The sequence below is a fragment of the Capricornis sumatraensis genome, chromosome 5 (genome assembly GCF_032405125.1).
Source record: "Capricornis sumatraensis isolate serow.1 chromosome 5, serow.2, whole genome shotgun sequence".
NCBI lineage: Eukaryota > Metazoa > Chordata > Mammalia > Artiodactyla > Bovidae > Capricornis > Capricornis sumatraensis.
In genome coordinates, this window is record NC_091073.1 from 102,242,749 (window position 1) to 102,262,914 (window position 20,166).

The 20,166-nt window shown below is 41.2% G+C and overlaps 1 protein-coding gene across 1 annotated transcript in view; it reads left to right on the top strand.

The window, feature by feature from the left end:
* The window catches only part of EXOC4 (exocyst complex component 4), an 816,431-nt gene that overhangs the window by 622,317 nt on the left and 173,948 nt on the right, over positions 1-20,166 (top strand). The window lies entirely within an intron of this gene.

Here is a 20,166-nt window from a genome sequence, read left to right on the forward strand (position 1 = left end):
CTTGGTCATCTCCTTTCATCAGATTAGAGTGGCTGTTTGATTTATATTTATATATTTATATATATATATATGTAAGTGCTATCATTTTTCTTTGATTGCCTCTTCCTGAATTTATTTCCTGGTGTGGCAAATTTTGGACATTGTGAAGGTCAAGTTTCCACCCCGTGACCCACCCCACTTATTTGAGAATGGATGTATTTGGATACTCACACTCAGTGATGTACAGCCGGCTTCCATAGGCTCCCAAGAGCTGGCTGTTAAAATTTTCAGAAGTTGTGTGAGCCAACTAGTAAACATAGCCATTACTAAAAAGTAAGTCCTATAATATTAAAAGCGAAGGTAATAAATACTAAACTCATCACGTGATTACTTTGCATTTTAGTGGCTTCTCTGTTCTTAGTCTTTTGCACCTATTATAGCTGTGGCAGCAGCCCTGTATCACCAGGTGTGTTACTGTGCATCTCTTCCCACCTCTGAGTTCAGAGACATCACACTGGAAGCTTGAGATAAACTGTGGCTGGAGAGTCTACAAGTGGAAACCATCAAACATTACAAATCAGGACTCCCTCAGCTCCCTAAAAAAAGAAGTGAAAGTGAAGTTGCTCAGTCGAGTCTGGCTCTTTGTGACCCCATGGACTGTAGCCTACTAGGCTCCTCCGTCCATGGGATTTTCCAGGCAAGAGTACTGGAGTGGGCTACCATTTCCTTCTCCAGGGGATCTTCCCGACCCAGGGATCGAACCTGGGTCTCCTGCATTGCAGACAGACGCTGAGCCACCAGGCTGTTAACCTTTTGCCAGCACATGACCAGTCACCCTGTTCTCGTCCACTGCTGCCAGCATTCCAGGCACTGATGATCTTGAGCCGCTTCAGTCACCATTTGTCTTCACGATGGCAACACTCCTCCACCAACGTGGTCACGCCCACCTTACATGTCTTTGCTCCAAGGTCCTGAGAACACCAAGCCCGACTTTTAGAGCGACTCCATGGCTCCTTCTAAGCTGCGCTTCCCTCCATCCTTCTCATTCCCAGTGAATCAGTCGTTCATCTCTCTCATTCTCCCTCTGTTTTCCAGCATCCTTCCTCCTTCTATCCCTCCCCTTCTTCTTCTTCCTCCTTATTCTTATGAGCAAGGGCTCTGGTGCCAGACTGACTCTGGCCCCACATCAGTTCAGTCCCTTCAGTCACTCAGTCGTCTCCGTGCTTTGTGACCCCATGAACTGCAGCACGCCAGGCCTCCCTGTCCATCACCAACTCCTGGAGTCCACCCAAACCCATGTCCATTGAGTTGGTGATGCCATCCAACCATCTCATCCTCTGTCGTCCCTTCCTCCTCCTGCCCTCAATCTTTCTCAGCATCAGGGTCTTTTCCAGTGAGTCAGTTTTTCGCATCAGGTGGTCAGAGTATTGGAGTTTAAGCTTCAATTTCAGTCCTTCCAATCAGGCTCCACCATTCACTAGTTGTGACCCTGGGCTTTGTGCCTCAGTTTCATCATCTGTCAAGTGGAATTCATAGTAGTATCTGCCTCATAGAATTACTCTGGGGATTAAATAAGTTAATAATTTTAAAAGCACCTAAAATAATGCCTGGCATATTGTAAATAATATATGTGTATTTATTTAAGAAACTAAACACTTCCAGTTGCTCTCCATCCTTAACCCACAGGCTTATTGTATGGTAGATAGTTTAAGACAGAAAAGAGAATAGCAAAAGAAACGTCTGAAGGTAAAAAAAGAAGAATGGCCTGGGGTTATAACACAGGATTAGTAGCTCCGGGGAACTAGGAAAAGCTTTAATGAAAAGGGCTTCCCTTGTAGCTCAGCTAGTAAAGAATCTTCCTGCACTGCTGGAGACCCCGGTTTGATTCCTGGGTTGGGAAGATCCCCTGGAACAGGGAATGGCTACCCACTCCAGTATTCTGGCTTGGAGAATTCAGTCCATGGGGTCACAAAGAGTTGGACATGACTGTCTTTCACTTTAATGAAACAACCTGGAGAAAAGGTGCTCAAGAAGGGAGACAAATAGGAAGAAAAACAGTCACATTTCAGAATAATATGCAAAGATTAAAGTATACAAATGTCTATTTTAGGTATACACACCAAGAAAATTAAGGGATGCTGTGTAATGCATAGAAATTTCCCATTCTAATTTAAGCAGTAAAACCAGTTTTGCCCCCTCATCCTATGTAGAAATTTGGTTGTCACACACTGAAGGTACTTAGGCTAAATAAGATTTGTATTGAACAAGAGCCTTGGAGCCCGAATGGGAGATATCCGTCCGTATCTTATGAAAAACGCAAGCCCAGGAGCCCCATACTCATTTGTCTGACCATCTGGAAATCTCGAGTGATCTAAGCACTTAATTTTACCCTCATTTTTAGAACAAAAAGGAAACAATAAAGGAAGAAAATGGGCAGCAGGGACATTCCGCTTTTCATTAAAAAAAAAAAAATCTTAGTGATAAAAGGAGCAGAGAGTTTAAAAGAAAAAAAGAGAAACCATTAAAGTGATTTGAATGCTCTGTCTGTATTTTGCAGTAGGCTCTATTGTTTTCAGTTACATGGGAACGGTGGTAATTTTATGAATCATTAGAGTTTTCTTTCCAAATTATATCTGCCTGTTCTTAAAGTACCTCCTGAGTTACCTACAGTAAGAGGCTGTTGAACAAATTTATTATTCCATTTAGTATGTTTGAGTTTTGTGTTAATTTTGTATTGTAAAAAATCTTATGCTTACAACTTGAAGATAAAATCTTGACAAATGAATCTTTGTGTGCTTAATTTCTCTTAATTTTTAGAACATGTGAGCCGGTCTCTGCTCTCCTCCTTCATCTAATGAGACTCCAGAGTAAATACAAAATCCAATTTTGGTGCAATGATGACCACCCACCCCCTCACCCCTACAGGTGAAAACAGTCACAACAGTTGAACATTGTCCCTTGGCCCTTTTGTCTCACCAGGCATAGTGATCTGTAAAATATGTACACTGTTAATGATACCTAACCCCTCCCTCATAGAGCTGTGGTTCCCAAACCCCAATCTACCAACCTGGCTGAGTCAGCCCAAAGTGAGATCCACAGAGAATGGATAAAGTAAAATCAGCATAGTGGGGGTGCTGATGGGGGTGGAAGTAAAGGTGGGTGCAGGTGGGTGTGATGTGGGTGGGTGGGTGTGAGAGAAAGAAGATTTTTAAGTTTTACTTTTTGGGGAAGAACTGTCCTTTTTTCTGATATTCTTTTCCTCCTCTTTTTTTGCTGCTAAAGCATTCATACTTTTATCATACTTCTGTAAAAACAGTGACAGTGTAGGTGATCTCTTTTGGTTCTGTTTTAAGCCTCATAGCTTAGCACCATCCATTTATGGTCCATTTATGTTTCCTGGCTGGGGATATCCTAAAGTCTATAAATTATCATATACCTAAATGCTGGCTGTATCTTTGCCAGTAACGTGGGCGTTTCCTGTGTGAAGAAATTCTTACAGAAGGAGACACGTCAAAGCTTCAGTATTCTGATTTCTAGCCACTGTTTTTGGACTCAGGAGAAAAGCTGCTTCCCTGGGCAGTGGGTGTGGGTGATTCTGTTATTGCTCCTTCCATGCAGACTTTGGCAGGATGCCATGAGTTGAGTTCATCAGATGCATTGTGAAATTTCTCATCTCATATAGGCACAGATCATGTGCTTTGATAACTAAAATCTAGGGTAAATGTGAATGAGTCACCTCCTACACTTGGGAAAAAGAGGTAAAGCTCAAATCAGCTTTATGGTGGGCAGGCTGAAGATGTCACCATGGGTCATGAAGATTATCACAGCCCTTGCCAATGAAGAAAGAGCGAATATCTTGTTCAGCCTCCCAAGGGCAGTCAGTGTTATAACCATGTTTGGAACTCAGGTCTCCTGACTACTGGTGATTTGATTTTTGCCCAGTGGTACATATTGTTCTGGTGGTGGTGGTTGTGACCCCATGGACCCCACCAGGCTCCTCTGTCCATGGGATTTCCCAGGCAAGCATCCTGGGGTGGGTTGCCATTTCCTTCTCCAGGGATCTTCCCAACCCAGGGATTGAACCTGGGTCTCCTGTGTTGCAGGTGAATTCTTTACCAACTGAGCCACCAGGAAAGACCCTCATACTCTTATGCTCAGCATGCACAGGTCACAAAGAGCAGTTAACTCTATAGAATGAGCTAGAATGCTGGACGTACAACAGCCAGTTTTTGTCAAAAACCAGATCTAGTTTTTTAAATTCATGAGCTCTTCTCAAATTGTATTGGCCCTCCCAGTATAAGTCATAACCGAGTTGGGTCTTTACCCTTGAACAAATTTCCCCTTGTGTGTGCACGCTCGCACGCTTCCTTGCACACTCTCTCTGCAAAATAATCCCATATGTTCTATTTTCCTGAAAGCCTAGCTCCCTTCTCACTCTCCTCCACGGAGGGATCCAGCTCTCACCTCTGAGTAACTGAGGCTGAAACGATTTGGAGGGAAACTTGTCAGCATAATTGATGATTATATGGTGTGAGCCACCAAAGACAGGTGAGCCTGCACCGAGTGGAACAAATGTGTGTGTAGCATGCATTTCCCACTGGGTTCAGCCGGACTTCCTCTTCTGACATGTTGATTTATAAGTTTGTAGCTCTTCCCTAATGAATTGTGCCCCACCGTGGGTCATTGGAACTTCCTGCTACAGAGGCCTTGCTTTAACTGGAAAAAAGAATTGTGAAGGTTCTGCTCTGTGAATTTCCAGGTTTGTGTGTGTGTGTTGGCACTAAATGGAGTGACTGAGGAATGTAATCTTCAAGAGGACAAAATAATCACATATTACACTTAAATGGCACCACTACATCAAGAAAGGGGTTTCTGCTTTGCAGCTTGACAGAAAGTAGTCTTAAGTCTAAAAAGAATTTGAAAAACATAGCCACATGCAAGCATTTAGGACTACCTTTGGTGGCAACTTGGTGTTCTAGAGTTCTTTACAAACCTCTCTCGAACTGTTATACTTGTTCCTTGAAACTGCTTTAAGTGTTAAACTTGTTAAAACATAGGGGTGGTAACGACTGCTCTACTTTCTCACAATCTGTTGGGATATTGATTGAAATATTTATGCAGTACTCTGAGTTCTCAGGAAAAGGGGTGTTAGAAAATGCGACAGTGATGATGTTGGCAGGGCATGGAAAATTATGTGAAAATATAGTCTCCAGAAATATAAGTTCGACACAGTTTGAATTACTAGTCTGAGCCTGTCTGGCAGTCTTCTGTCCTTCTGTCTAAACCTTTTGTCTCAGTTATCAGCTCTGGGTGATGTAAGAGGGCAGGGTATAAGGAAAGCATTAAAAGGTTAGACCTGTTGCTGGCTTAACATTGTCCCCGAAGAGTGTCTTGGCTGCTGGCATTGGAGTGGCCTGTCCTTCCAGATGGCAGGTTAGCCAGGAGAGTCTGGGACCAGGAGTCTCCAGTCTTCACTCCTTGCCCTGATCCATCCTGTCTACTTGCTGAGCTCCTTCATAGCTTCCTGTAGACCTGGTTATGGTCTCACCGGTCCCAACACTGACACTGTCATCTGAAGGTCATCATAACCTTCCATAATCAGTCCTCATGCACCTTGACCATGCTGCACTGGACACTGTGGACTGCCTGGAAAGATTACCTCATCACTTACTCCATTTCTAGAAGCAACTGAAGATTCAGGCTGCCTGGCTGGAACTACAGCTTAATAGTTGTGTGACCTTAAACAATTTGACCTCTTAGTATTTGATTTCCGCAACTATCAAATGGGCTTCCTGGGCACAGTGGGTAAAGTATTCGCCTGCAAATGCAGAAGACAAAGGTTTGATTTCATGGGTGGGGAAAATCCCCTGTAGGAGGAAATGGCAACCCGCTCCAGTATTCTTGCCTGGAGAGTCCCATGGACAGAGGGACCTGGTGGGCTATAGTCCGTGGGGTCTCAAAGAGTTAGACACAACTGAGCAATTGACCACAGCACATAACTACCAAATAGAGACAACAGTACTCTTCTTATAGATAGTAAATACATATTATGTAAATAAAATGTTTAGAGAGTTAAATGAGGTATGCATAGTAGGTGCTCATTAGGTGTTGGACACATTGATGGATGATGAGTAGGTAGCTCATTCTAACGTTTGCTTTTGTATTATAATATACATGTTACTTAATCTTTGCCAGTGTATCCAAAATAAGAAGGAAACAAATATATTTTATCTTAATTAATATAGTCAAGTACTGGCCAGAATTTGATTGTCTAAGAGTATGTGTTTTCTACAGGCTTGTCTATATTTGTTCTTTTTCATGCCTTTTTACTTTTATGTGGCTTTCTGTTATTCATTTTTTCTTTGAGTAAATTGCCTCTTAAAAAAAAAAGAACTTGTATTGGTTGGATTAAGGAGAAGAATGTTTTGATTTTTAAAAATGTATATATAACTAGAGTGTAGAGCATGGGATCATATTGGGCCCTCTGAACAGAAAGAGAACATTTAGAAATATACAGCGGGAAAATAAAATTCCTGGGAAGACTGTTACCCAGAATAAGCCTTCCGTTGAAGGTTCTTACTGCTCCATTTGGGCTTCCCTGATAGTCAGTTGGTAAGGAATCCACCTGCAGTTCAGGAGACCCCAGTTCGATTCCTGGATCGGGAATATCCACTGGAGAATGGATAGGCTACCCACTCCAGTATTCTTGGGCTTCCCTGGGGCTCAGCTGGTAAAGAATTTGCCTGCAATGTGGGAGACCTGGGTTCAGTCCCTGGGTTGGGAAGATCCCCCGGAGAAGGGAAAGGCTAGTATTCTGGCCTGGAGAATTCCACAGACTGTAGAGTCCATGGGGACACAACTGAGCGACTTTCACTTCACTCCTGCATTGGCGGACTTGTGAGTGGTTGGTTTCTTAAAAGTCGGACGTTCTTACATTGCCCCTCTTCTTTGAAACTCTTCTACCTTAGCTTTTCTCATACTTGTTTTCTTGATTATGTTGTCCTTGTCCCTCTCTTTTTCTCCCTGTTGAATCTTCTATTCCTATCGCACTGTCCGAGCCACCCTACACTACCACCAGAGCCTCAGTCAATCCCATCCTCATCTAACACCATTTCCCCCAGGAGAGGTCAGTGTATGGGGTAGTCAAGAGAACATTGAAATGGGAATCCAAAGACTTCCTTTCAAATCTTATTTCTTTTTTTTTCTTGATGTTTTTAAGATTTTTCTATTTATCCTTAATATTCAGTAATTTGATTGTAAAGGGCCCCCCTATAGTTTCTGTCTTCGTCTCTTTTTAAGTTTGTTGAGCTTCTTGGGTGTGTGGGCTTATAGATTTCATCTGGAATTTAGAAGTTTTTCAGCTGTTATTTTTTTCTGCCCTGCCGCCCCCTTCAGGAACTTCGGTTGCACGTATATTAGGTTGCTTGATTTCGTTTTCATCTTTTTCCCCTCTGTGTTTTATTTTGAGTGGTTTCTATTGCCGTGTCTTCCACTTCTCTCCTTGTCTTGTTCATGTTTTTCTTTTATGCTCTTGAGCATAGGAGCACATTTATAATGGCTGTTGTATCTTTATCCTTGTCTGCTTATTCTGTTATCTGTGTTCTTTCCCATTCTGTTTCTCTTATTTTTCCCCTCCTTATGTATTTTCCCACTTTTTTGAAAGCCAGGTAATTTTTGATTAGATGTGTGCATCTGTGCTAAGTCACTTCAGTTGTGTCTGACTCTTTGCGACCCTATGAACTGTAGCCCACCAGAGTCCTCTGGACATGAGATTCTCAGGCAAGAATACTAGAAGGGGATGCCATGCCCTCCTGCAGGAGATCTTCCTGAGCCAGGGGTCAAACCTGTGTCTCCTGTGTCTCCATTGGCAGGTTTATTCTTTACCACTAGTGCCACCTGGGAAATGATTGGATGCTGGACATGTAATTTTTATACATCATTCAGTTCAGTTCAGTCACTCAGTTGTGTCCGAGTCTTTGTGACCCTATGGACTGCAGCATGCCAGGCCTCCCCATCCATCACCAACTCCTGGAGCTTACTCAAACTCCTGTCCATTGAGTCAGTGATGCTGTCCAACCATCTCATCCTCTATCATCCTCTTCTCCTCCCATCTTTAATCTTTCCCAGCATCTATCTATACATCATTGGATGATAGATTTTGCTGTGGTCTTTTCAATATTATCGAGCTCTGTTTAAGACACATTTTAGTGACATAGAATTATATCAGTTATTTCAAGCTTTGCTTTTAGGCTTTGTTATACACGTCCAGGGCAATCTTTAGTCTAAAACTAACTTGTCCCACTACTGTGGCAGTACCTTTCTGAGAACTCAACCGGATTCCTTATCTATAGGGAGATCCTTCCACACTAGCTGGTAAGAACATGAACAATTCTTGCTGCTATATGAACTCTAGGAATTCTACCTGCTCTTTGCACGTAGTTCATTCACCAGCCTTGGGAGTTCCAGCCACACAGGCAAAGATTAGTACTCAGCCAAAGATTCAGAAAACTAAGATCATGGCATCTGGTCCCATCACTTCAAGGCAAATAGATGGGGAAACAGTGGAAACAGTGACAGACTTTATTTTTGGGGGGCTCCAAAGTTACTGCAGATGGTGACTGCAGCCATGAAATTAAAAGATACTTGCTCCTTGGAAGAAAAGTTACGACTAACCGAGACAACATATTAAAAAGCAGAGACATTACTTTGCTGACAAAGGTCCATCTAGTCAAAGCTATGGTTTTTCCAGTAGTCATGTATGGATGTGAAAGTTAGACTATAAAGAAAGCTGAGCACTGAATAATTGATGCTTTTGAACTGTGGTGTTGGAGAAGACTCTTGAGAGTCCCCTGGACTGCAAGGAGATCCAACCAGTCAATCATAAAGGAAATCAGTCCTGAATATTCATTGGAAGACTGATACTGAAGTTGAAACTCCCAGTATTTTGGCCACCTGATGTGAAGATCTGAAAAGGCCCTGGTGCTAGGAAAGATTGAAGGCAGAAGGAGAAGGGGATGACAGAGGATGAGATGGTTGGATGGCATCACCGACTAGATGGACATGAGTTTGAGTGAACTCCGGGAGTTGGTGATGGAGAGGGAATGGCGTGCTGCAGTCCGTGGGGTTGCAAAGAGTTGGAAATGACTCAACAACTGAACTGAACTGAAAAATTTGAGAGGACTCTTTTTTTTCCCCTTTATTTTTTTTTGAAAAATTTTTATGTTTTTATTGAAGTATAGTTGATTCGCAATGTTATGCTAATTTCTGCTTTACAGCAAAGTGACTCAGTTATATACATATAAACATTCTTTATATTCATTTTTATTCTGGTTTATCCTAGAAGATTGAATAGTCCTGTGTGCTATACAATAGGACCTTTTTGTTTATCCTTCCTAATAGTTTGCATCAGCTAACCCTGAACTCCCAGTCCATCTCTCTCACTCCTCCCAACCCTTGGCAAACACAAATCTGTTCTCTCAGTTTATGAATCTGTTTGGTTTTTTTTTTTTTTTTTGCTTGTTTTTTTTTCTTTTAAGTAGGTGCGTTTGTGCTGTGTTTTAGATTCCACATATAAGTGATGTCATGTGATATGTGCCTTTCTCTGCTGGCTTACTTCATTTAATATGACAGTCTCTAGGTCCATTTGCTTTGGTGCAAATGGCATTATTTCATAACTTTTTATGTGAAGAGGAACTAAAAAGCCTCTTGATGAAAGTGAAGGAGGAGAGTGAAAAAGTTGGCTTAAAGCTCAACATTCAGAAAACAAAGATCATGGCATCTGGTCTTGTCACTTCATGGGAAATAGATGGGGGAACAGTGGAAACAGTGTCAGACTTTATTTTGGGGGGCTCCAAAATCACTGCAGAGGGTGATTGCAGCCATGAAATTAAAAGATGCTTACTCCTTGGAAGCAAAGTTAGGACCAACCTAGGTAGCATATTGAAAAGCAGAGACATTACTTTGCCAACAAAGGTCCGTGTAGTCAAGGCTATGGTACTTCCAGTGGTCATGTATGGATGTGACAGTTGGACTGTGAAGAAAGCTGAGCACTGAAGAATTGATGCTTTTGAACTGTGGTGTTGGAGAAGACTCTTGAGAGTCCCTTGGACTGCAAGGAGATCCAACCAGTCCATTCTAAAGGAGATCAGTCCTGGGTGTTCATTGGAAGGACTGATGCTAAGGCTGAAACTCCAGTACTTTGGCCACCTCATGTGAAGAGTTGACTCATTGGAAAAGACTCTGATGCTGGGTGGAATTGGGGGCAGGAGGAGAAGGGAATGACAGAGGATGAGATGGCTGGATGGTATCACCGACTCAATGGACATGAGTTTGGGTGACCTCCGGGAGTTGGTGATGGACAGGATGGCGTGCCGCAATTTGTGGGGTCACAAAGAGTTGGACACGACTGAGCGAGTGAACTGAACTGAACTGAAGCATTCCATTTGTGTATATGCACCACATCTTCTTTATCTGTTCATTTGTAGACTGTTCAGGTTGTTCCATGTCTCGGCGCTTGTGAACAGTGCTGCTGTGAGCATAGGGGTGCATGTATCTTTTTGAATTATGTTTTTGTTTCGGGGTATGCCAGGAGTGGGATTGCTGGATTCTATGGTAGTTCTTCAGTATCAGTGGTAGGGGGATAGACTTGAATTACAGTGATATTGAATGACTTGCCTTCGAAACAAAATGAGATCATTCTGCCATTTTTGAGGCTGATCCCAAGTACTGCATTTTGAACTCTTGTTAATTATGAGGGCTACTCCATTTCTTCTATGAGATTCTTGCCCAGAGTAGTAGATATAATGGTTATCTGAATTAAGTTCACCCATTCCTATCCATTTTGGTTCACTGATTCCTAAGATGTCGATGTTTATTCTTAGCATCTCCTGCTTGACCAAGTCCAGTTTACCTTGACTCATGGACCTAACATTCCAAGTTCCTATGCAATACTGTTCTTTGCAGCATCAAATTTTGCTTTCATTACCAGACACATTCACAGATGAGCGTCATTTCCACTTTGGCCTGGCCGCTTCATTCTTTCTGGGAATATTAGTAGTTCCCTTCCTCTCTTCCCCAATAACATATTGGACACCTTCCAACCTGAGGGACTCATCTTCCAGTGTCATATCTTTTTGTCCTTTTATACAGGTCATGAGGTTCTCACTGCAAGTTTACTGGGGTGTTTGCTATTTCCTCCAGTGGTATTAGATGATACCACTCTAATGGCAGAAAGCGAAGAGGAACTGTAAGAGTCTCTTGATAAGGGTGAAGGAGTAGAGTGAAAGAGTTGGCTTAAAACTCAATATTAAAAAAACTAATATCATGGCATCCGGCCCCATTACTTCATGGTAAATAGAGAGAGAAAAGGTGGAAGCAGTGACAGATTTCCTCTTCTTGGGCTCTAAAATCACTGTGGATGGTGACTGCAGCCCTGAAATTGGAAGACAATTGCTTATTGGCAGGAAAGCTATGACAGACCTAGACAGTGTGTTGAAAAGCAGAGACATTACTCTGCCAACAAAGGTGCATATAGACAAGGCTGTGGTCTTCCCAGTGGTCACGTACGGTTGTGAGAGCTGGAACAATAAAGAAGGCAGAGCACCAAAGAATTGATGCCTTTGAACTGAGGGGCTAGAGAAGACTCCTGAAAGTCGCTTGGACAGCAAGGAGATCAAACCAGTCGATCTTACAGGAGATCCACCCTGAATATTCATTGGAAGGACCGATACTGAAGCTCCAGTATTTTGGTCATCTGATGCCACAGACGACTCATTGGAAATGTCCCTGTTTTCCATAGTGGCTGCACTGTCCTACCATCAACAGTATAGGAGAGTTCCTTTTCCCCCACACTGAGGGGACTTTTCTTGATGATATACAGAGATCTCTCTCTGTTTCTCCCTTCCTCCCTCCCTCCAACTTTCTCCCTCTCTCTCTTTCTCTTTTCTTCCCTCCTCCCTTCTTTCCCCCTTTCTTTGTGCAGCTCCTGCCTTCCCAGTATTTTGCCCCATGAAACTCCAGCTTCCTTAATGTTCCAAACCTCCAAGTTCTATTTCCTCAACTCAGCAAGACTTCCAGGCTCTGTTTAGGTACCACCTTCTGCATTATGGCCTGGAAACACCAGCTGGGGTGGCCATAGGTCTTGCTTCATGCATTTTCCTTCTCTGGCATCTGAAATCTATTACTTTGTGTATCTCATCTGGTTTTCTAGTTGTGTAAGCCAAGATTTCAAGCTGTTTTATACCAAAATAATATTACAGAGCAGGAGCATTTTCTTATCAAAATAACATTATCACTCTTATCAATATTAGCAGTAAACTCTTAATGTCATATAATATCTAGTTTGTTTTTAAATTTCCCAAATGTTACAAAGCTGTTCTTCACAACTGGCTTTTCCAAACTAAGATTCCATCTAGGACCATAATTGTAACGAGGCTTAAGATAATTAGACTGTGGACAGCAAGTTGCTTTGGGCACTAGAATTCAGTTTCTGGGCTCCACTGTCTAATACACTGCCCTCTTTCTCTCCATCTACAGGAAAAGTCCTTCAGCTTGTCATTCAGAGTTTCCACAAACTGATTCTCCTCTGTCTGGTCAACCTTTCTCCAACCACCCTTGACTTCTCTTTGCTATGTGAGACCAGGTCAATCCTCCTTCCCAGCCTGTGCAGCCCCGTTTCTCTAGCCTGAAGTATCTCACCTCTTCCTTTCCATGTATCCAGCCTGACCCATCCTCCAGGTCCCAGTTCAGGCTCCCTGACTCCTCCTCCATTGTCTTTCACACTTAATTTCATCTCTTGGAATGCCACTCGTTTCTTGTTCTGAATGATATTATCCCAAGTAGACAGTCATAACCCCTTTGAAAAGAGACCATGCTTTATACCAAGAACATTGCTTAGCAAAAATGAAGTACTATAGCTGCTAATTTTGTAACTATGATAGTTCTGTGATCCTCCTAACATGTAGCACTAGCTAGTTGGTAGAATAGTAACCTTTGAAATATGTTTCTGTTTAGAGGGGAGGGCAGACTCGGGGATACTTCTTGCAAGTGCTAATGCTCACCTGTTGTTGATTATTTTGCCTCTCTGGGTTCCATTACACATCAAGGGGAACTGATAACCAGGCCATAGAATTACACTGATTTGAAGTGTACAAGTCAGCAAGTATTCCTTTGTTATCTAGTGTTAGCTCAGGAAACAAAGATGCCCCCTGGGATCTCACAGTCTAATTAAGCACAACTGTTCCAGACTTCTTTTCCCTTGCCTGCCATTTGTTTTCTTCTGAATATGAAATCACAACCCCCTAAATAAACCTCATAAAAAGCCAGCTGTGCTTATAATGTTAGGCACAGATTGTATTCAACCATAAATGATCCTCTATTCAAACTGTTAAAAAAAAATAAGTATTATTAGTAATTTGCATCATATGTATTTCAAGTTGTTACTTGGCAGATAAATTTTATGAGCACTTTTGTGACTTCTACAGGGATATAGTCTTTTTGATTGCCCAGAATTTAACCTTATATTTTCTTTGTTTAAGCCTACTCATAAATTCTACCTGACTCTTGAGGCTGCCAGATCTGAGAACATACTTCCCTTTTGGCTATGTTTTGCTTTTCTGAACGGTAGAATAGAGCCTTTTGAAATTGTCTTCCTATACTTGAAGTGGCTCATGTGGTGACTAGTGACATCAGTTGGGATTACTTTGTTTTATTTTCTTGCTAGAGAAGGAATATTCAAACATATTTAGATACCGTGTTTGTACGTGTTATAAAAATGCCTCCAGGATCTAGCTTCCAGGGTCCTCTCTCTGCCTGCCTTCCCAGTCTGCATAGACACAGCACACTCTCACCCCAGCCGTGAGGAAGCCCGTGCAGTTCCCAGAATCCCACACCATTTCCTGATGATGCTATTCCGTCTACCGTAAGTGTTTTTCCTGCCTTCTTTGTCAGTTGACAAGTTGCTGTTTGTCTTTCTGGACTCAGTTCAGTTGTAACTTCCTCTTTCTCAGGATTCCTTCCACCCCTTCTACCCTAGTCCAGTGAACCCTCTCCTCCTCTGTACCTCTACTGCCCTATATACAGATGCCCAGGGTAGCAGTGTCTGTAACACTGTATTGTCCATATTTGTGAACTTGTATGTCTCCTCCTGTGGAAAATTCTGAAAGAGATGGGAATACCAGACCACCTGACTTGCCTCTTGAGAAATCTGTATGCAGGTCAGGAAGCAACAGTTAGAAGTGGACATGGAACAACAGACTGGTTCCAAATAGGAAAAGGAGTACATCGGGGCTGTATATTGTCACCCTGCTTATTTAACTTCTATGCAGAGTACATCATGAGAAATGCTGGACTGGAATAAACACAAGCTGGAATCAAGATTGCCGGGAGAAATATCAATAACCTCTGATATGCAGATGACATCACCCTTATGGCAGAAAGTGAAGAACAACAAAAGAGCCTCTTGATGAAAGTGCAAGAGGAGAGTGAAAAAGTTGGCTTAAAGCTCAACATTCAGAAAACTAAGATCACGGCATCCGGTCCCATCACTTCATGGCAAATAGATGGGGAAACAGTGGCAGACTATATTTTGGAGGGGCTCCAAAATCACTGCAGATGGTGACTGCAGCCATGAAATTAAGACACTTACTCTTTGGAAGGAAATTTATGACCAACCTAGACAGCATATTAAAAAGCAGAGACATTACTTTGCCAACAAAGGTCCACCTAGTCGAGGCTATGGTTTTTCCAGTAGTCATATATGGATGTGAGAGTTGGACTGTAAAGCAAGCTGAGCACCAAAGAATTGATGCTTTTGGACTGTGGTGTTGGAGAAGACTCTTGAGAGTCCTTTGGACTGCAAAGAGATCCAACCAGTCCATCCTAAAAGAAATCAGTTCTGAATATTCATTGGAAGGACTGATGCTGAAGCTGAAACTCCAATACTTTGGCTACCTGATGCAAAGAGCTGACTTATTTGAAAAGACCCTGATGCTGGGAAAGATTGAAGGCAGAAGGAGAAGGGGACGACAGAGGATGAGATGGTTGGATGGCATTACCGACTCAATGGACATGAGTTTGAGTAAACTCTGGGAGTTGGTCATGGACAGGAAGGCCTAGCGTGCTGCAGTCCATGGGGTTGCAAAGAGTTGGACACAACTGAGTGACTGAACTGAACTGATGTCCCTTCCTCCTTTCTAAGATTACTGGAGTCAGGAAGTTTGTCTCTTCTGGATCTTTATCTCCTACAGTTAGGTTAGTATTTGGCATACAAGAAATATTTACTGAATAAATATGTATATATTTAATCAATTTGTTAAATTCTCTGCTCTTTCTCCACCAAACTTCTGTTCTTTCAGAACAGTTCTCATTTATAACAGTGGTCTATAATAATATTGCCAACAATACTGCTGCACCTTCACATTTTAAAAATACACCCTAAGTGAAAATCATTATAATAGAAGCCTTATATGCTTACATATGGTATTCTCAGACAAGAGTTTTGAAGGGATGCCTATTCATTTGTGTAATGGCTGGATATAAATTGTTCAGAGTTGAGATATAACATGTGTGCGTGTAACCACCGACCAGATGTCCCTCCCAATCAGTACCCCCCTCCTCTACTAATCTGGGCTCCCCAGAGAAACAGAACCAAAAGAAGGGGTAGGAGAGATGGCTGTATAGATAAATATGTTCTAAGTGCTTGTAGCAGGAGAACCTAATGAAGGTTAGGAAGAATCTTCCCACAGAAAGGAGTTCTTACCTAAGACCTGAAGGATAGGAGAAAGTGCTCTAGGAAAGGAAGGCAAGGGACTGAACTTTATAGGCAAGTGCAAAGCCTTGAAATGAGAAGGAAAAATGGAAGCAGCCTCATGTAGCCAGATCTTAGAGAGCGAAGGCGAAATGGCAGTATTGAGGCTGGAGGGGTAGAGAGAAGCCATGCCATGAAGGGCCCATGGGTTATATGAGAATGATTGGTTATAGAAGCATGAATGGGAAGAGTGTAGAAGTGGCAGTTTCCTTAGTCACCAATCCTTTTACCAGTCTTTTACCAGTTAGCTTATTAAAGGAGCAAAACAATTCAGATTATTTTAAACATCACATAAATCAAAATATAGATTATAAACCAGAAAGAAGATTTCTGTCGTTATTGTTTACAGCCAACAACAACTTGGAGCTGTTAGTAACTGGAAGGACAATATGCAATGATGAGATCTGGAAACTTGTAGTTGGATATATCCTCCTAAACAGAAATATTGTCATCATTAAGTATTAGGAAAAGCCCCTCCCTCCACAGTTATTGCTGTGTGTCTTGCTGAGGGGATGTGGTGGGGCATGTCTGAAGTGATAGATGGATTTACTCTTTTCTTTCAAATTCTTCCTAAAGCAGTTTCCCAGGACCCTAGGCTATTTGTAGCATCTCTGAAGCATCCCTAATCCAAGGGCTGAAAGAGTACACACACAGAGACCACATTCTCCAAACTAAAGTTTTTTGGTTTTTCCTGAGTTGAGAATTTATTTATTCAGCTTAAAACTTTAAATTAGCAATTTAGTTGTGTGTGTGTATATATATTTATGGATTGTCATTAAAGAAAAATAAAACAATTAGGGGAAATTAGGAGTGTTTTTATAGAAAAGTCTGAGATCTTCAGTCTTTAGAACCATGAGAATGAAGATACAGTAATGTAGTAATAGAGACTGTATTCTGATTCAACATTACCAAATCAGGCTTTTGAGCCATTATCCTGCATTATAATTCTATTCTGTCTTTTCACCTTGTTCTGAATGTGCATCAGTTCATCTGATAACCGTCTGTTGAGCACCTGCAATGTGCCAGATACCTTCTCCTGAGCAGTAGAGATATGAAGGTATAGTCACCCATCAACAGGAATTTGTAATGTGATGAAAGAGACCATAAGTAAGGAAGTGACAGACAGACAAATATCATGATATTGTTTATACATGGAATCTTTTAAAAGGGTACAAATGAGCTTATCTACAAAGCAAAAATAGAGGTCTAGGTACAGAAAGCAAGCTTATGGTTATTTAGGGGTTAAGTGGGGGAGGGATAAATTGGAAGATCAGGATTGACATGTACACACTACTATACATAAAATAGATAACTAATATGGACCTGCAGTGTAGCATAGGGAACTCTACTCAATACTCTGTAATAACCTGTATGGGAAAATAATCTAAAAAAGAGCAGCTATATGTATATGAGTGTGTGTGTGTGTGTGTGTGTGTGTGTGTGTGTGTGTGTGTATGTATATAACTGATTCACATTGCTCTATACCTGAAACTAACATAACAATGTAAATCAACTATACTCCTATTAAAAAAAAAAGTTTACCACTGGTTGCTGTACCCCACTAGGATTTGGCCTAAGTGGACAAGGTCTTTAATGTCCAGTCATGTTTATTCATTTATTCATTCATTAAAAATTTTAAGTGCAGAACCAAAGAGTTGGTCCCTGTATACCGTAATGTTATTTTACATTGCTGATATAGCCCTGTAAGAAACTTTAGTTGTTTATTCTTCATAGCAGTTTTTTTTTTTTGCCTCAGCTATCCTGGGATTTTTTTTTTTTTCCTGTTCTCATTTTTCATGTCAAGCTCAGACTTATTACCTGGTAATAGGTTACAAGAAATGAGAATTGAGTTATTTTTAAACAGATATCAATCATATGTGATATGTTTAATGGCAATTATAATGAATAAAATCAAGGTTTTACTTATGATGAAGTCATTATAGTCACCACTGGCAAATCGCCAAATTAATAATGAGCCAATAAATCATTTGTGATGCCAAAGGGATCAAATAAAAACAGGATTGACCTTGTTAGACATTTGATATTTTCAGTATTTATCTGTCAGAGCCACTGATTTGGAAATGGTTATAAATTCTTGGAAAATGGAATCTTTTTCCCCTGTAAAAATGCCCATCATTTGGCAAACTACAGTGTCATTTTCCTTGAAGAGAATGTAGTGATTGATTATCCAGAGTGCTACCATGACAAGGTAAACCAAGCAAATAGCTGGAAAATTGTATATAATCATATAGCATCACATAGGCTCTGTGTTGAGCACAACCATTAGAATTAAACCATGGCATTCTAATCATTCCCTGCAGGTACTTTCTGTTTACCCTAAAACCTTTATCTCCAGGGGATATTTCTGTGTGCTTCCAATCTCCCCTTCCCCTCCAGCTGATATCAGCACAATTCTAGTCACCCAAAAGCCCTGGGATAAATATAGACCAAACTGAATCCACCCAAAGAGACTTCAAAACGCAAAGATGTGTGTGTCTAGCATCCTTCACATATATGACATCCCTCACATTATTTATATGAGTTAACATTATTAGTCCTGTTTCTTTGATTAGTAGTACTGTGCTGAAGATCCTAAGAAATTACAGAATACTTGAAGAAAGGGAAGGATGGGAAGGTTATGTTTTGTTGTGTTTTTTTTTTTAAGTTGGCTGAATTTAAGATTTTTTTAGTTGGAGAGTAATTGCTTTACAATGTTGTGTTTGTTTCTGCTATACAACAGTGTGAATCAGCTGTGAGTATATACATATCCACTGCCTCATAAGCCTCCCTCCCACCCTCCTGCCTCCCACCTGTGAGAGTAGGCACTGACATATACACTGCCGTGTGTGAAATAGACAGCTAGAGGGAAGCTGCTGTGTGACACAGGGAAGGTTTCAGAAAAGAAGAACACTAGTGTCACTTTTGAGAAGTCGATAGTCTAATCAGGAGGAACAAACACGCCTGAGACGACCTGGAACAGTAACACAGTATTCCCGAAGTCTGCAAGCACCAAGGTACCAACTGAGTGATGAAGGGCCGTAGAGGACCATCACGTTCTCCTTGGTTACCAGAAGGCTCAGATAGAGCCATCAGAAAAGGAGGAGCTCCCCAAAACCGTCCCAGAGTGGATTATCAATAGCATCATTGGAAATAGAACCAGGCCCTTTTTCTCGGTGATCTGAGCCCTCTGCTTGCGCTCATCTTCCCTTCAGTGTTTCAGATTTTAAACGGCCTTTGTTAGGATGGCTGGAGTCCACTCTCCTTTATTAATTGCTGTCCGCGTGTGGTAGGATATCCTGTGTTCTTAATCAGGATGAGGATTTTTGATTCTTCATAGCAGCATAGGGACATGTAGCTGAGCAGAATCAATTGCTGTCACTCACACACAAACACCAAGGAACAGAATTATGGATCAGGGTGAAGCTGCAGTGCTTTAATCTTAAAATCAATACAGAAAAGGAAGTTGAACTTGTGGGGATTCTATAGAGACTGTAATTTGGTTTCCCATGGAGTTTTCCCTACAGGATGTAACTGCTCCTTCCTTTTCATCTTCTGATTATTTTACTTGGGGTGTGGGGAGAGGAGAGGCAAAGAAGAAACTTCTAGAACCAAATTAGCCTAAATAAGCATGTACGTGTAAACTCATAACTTAAGCTGGTCCCCCACTGTGTTGAGAAAAGCTGTACACTTTTGTCCATTCTTTTTGTCTGTAGAAGAAAGAAAACCAAAACCCTGTACCCCATAGTCTGTATTTAAGCATAATAAAATGCCTTTGATTATTTCAAAAGTTACTGTCAGACTGGAAAAAAAAATTTTAATGTTCACTTTTCTGGCTCAGTCTGGAATTCTATATAAATAAATACATATTCATCAAACCAGCTATTGACCAAAGGATTCCAAAATACTAAGCATGCGATTAATATTTACTCCAGTGTAATTGTGCTCTTTGGGAAAGAGGCACAAACAAATGGTTTGAACAATTATACCTTTTCCTTTTTTCTGGCGTGGCTTGCCACCTTTTTCTTATTCTTAAGCAAAAATTTAGAATTTATTGAAAATGTCTCTTTTTAGATATAGCATTGTTTCACTGCACAGTATTGTTAGTCTCTAAAGATGGGTTTATTTTTTCCCTTGGATAGTCCTTTAATTCGCTTTTAAAACACATCTATTTGGACACTGCTTCTACAGGGACAAAAACAAGAAGCACCATGATCTCATGAGAAATGTTTCTAAAGCGCAATGGAGTAGTGAAAAGATTGAAGTCTGGAGTCCTTGCTTTGCTTTTTTCTTTCTCTAAGCCTGTTTCCTCCTTTTTACACTGGGTATGGTTAAGGGATTCAACTGATAGGTTTGTTGAGAGGATTAAATGAGATAAAGCATGT